Genomic DNA, 1,664 nt, shown 5'->3' on the forward strand with positions numbered 1-1,664 from the left:
ATTTTTACTGGAAACAAACAAACAAACAAGCAGATACGTAACAGTATCGTAGCTCAGAGCCCTGTTGATAGGACTGTAAGCCTAGTTCGTGTTACGAAAATCCTTAATAATGATTACCCATTTCTGTTTAAAAATAAAATATCTGATAAATGCGTCATTTCATGCATATAGTTCGTTTTTAAGAAACCTTTGAAACCAGAATGCTTAAATGCATGATATTCGGGTCCTTCTGAAGGCATATATGTAGGTTAACTTGCTGGTACTCGCATTCGTAACCATAGTTTCTATGCTAGCCTAGGTGACAGGTAACTGCGCATTACGTGGGCTTAGTGTTATTGGTTTACATATAGGGATTATGGGTTCCCTTATGCTATAGCAAAAGCTATATTCTTGAGGAAAATGATATAATTACTAAGAATTACTTACCATCAGCTGTATTTTGTGCCCTTTTCTTTGCCTTGTTGAGGTTAGATTTGTCGGTAAAATCTTGGTAACATCGACGATGGTAGAATAACACATGAAAGTTGTTTTCTTCCTCGACACTCTTCCATTGAGCTCAGATTGTCGAGCCATTTCGTCTTTTAGTCCTCTGTCTATTTTTTCCACTCATTTGTACTGTTGACAAAAGTTCGCTAGCTACACGTCGTAAAAAATGTCAGTTTTCGTCGTTGACACATACAACTAGTGACACTGGGTGCAGCCATGTTGTGTGTTTGTTTACATGTAGTTGTACAAGTCATAACAAATATAATAAATAAACTTAGTATTCCGAAAACTGTTTAATTTCGAAGTCTCAGTTCAAGGGAGGTCCAGTTCAATTTACACTTTGATCAACGTGTGTTACTGGGTTATACTAGATTCGGAGAATTCTACTCCTCACAAGTAACCCTGATTACAAGCTAACGAAAGGGAGATAAGATGGATCTATATTATAGTGAAAAGTATCAAACATACTAATCGGAATACTAAGATTATTTATTATATGTGCTATTCTTCACTTCACCTATCCAGTTTACAAGTTTTCCTCATAGTGAATAGAAAGCAAGTTCACACCAACAGTATTGTTACATATCTGCTTGTTTGATAATTTCACGTAAAAATTATTCCTGAGGAACTTCAGTGATACAAGTTCTTTCTTAATTAAAACTAGTTTATTTTTTCTCGTTACAAACTTTGTAATACACTTAATTTCCACAGTCACTTTAACTTAAACACATGCTTTAATTCACAACGATTCACGCAATTTATTACGATCACTACCACTCACTTGACTCGATTATCTGTCTCTATATCTCCCTGTCTGTCATTCTATGTCACTTCTCCTCTCTGCTTTATTTGACGGGTTAATATACAAAAATAGAGGGCGTCTAGCAAATACTGGGATATTCGTGATGTTCCTTCTAGAAACTCATTACGTGTTACCAATGTCACGTGACTTCTTCTATCGTAACACTGTCCCTTCCTTACATTAACTTAAATTAAACCAATAGATAATTAATAATAACTTAATTAAACGTACAGAATTTACAAACACAAAATTAAAATTCAACAAAGTCTCGGGACGAATCTTCTTCCGTACTGGTCTTCGTCTCGTTGGCTTCTCCTTCACGTGAGGTTCACCTGCTCCATCAGGAAATGTCCTATTATCGGTAACACTCACATCA

The sequence above is a fragment of the Limulus polyphemus genome, unplaced genomic scaffold (genome assembly GCF_000517525.1).
Source record: "Limulus polyphemus unplaced genomic scaffold, Limulus_polyphemus-2.1.2 Scaffold1636, whole genome shotgun sequence".
NCBI classification, from domain to species: Eukaryota; Metazoa; Arthropoda; class Merostomata; order Xiphosura; family Limulidae; genus Limulus; species Limulus polyphemus.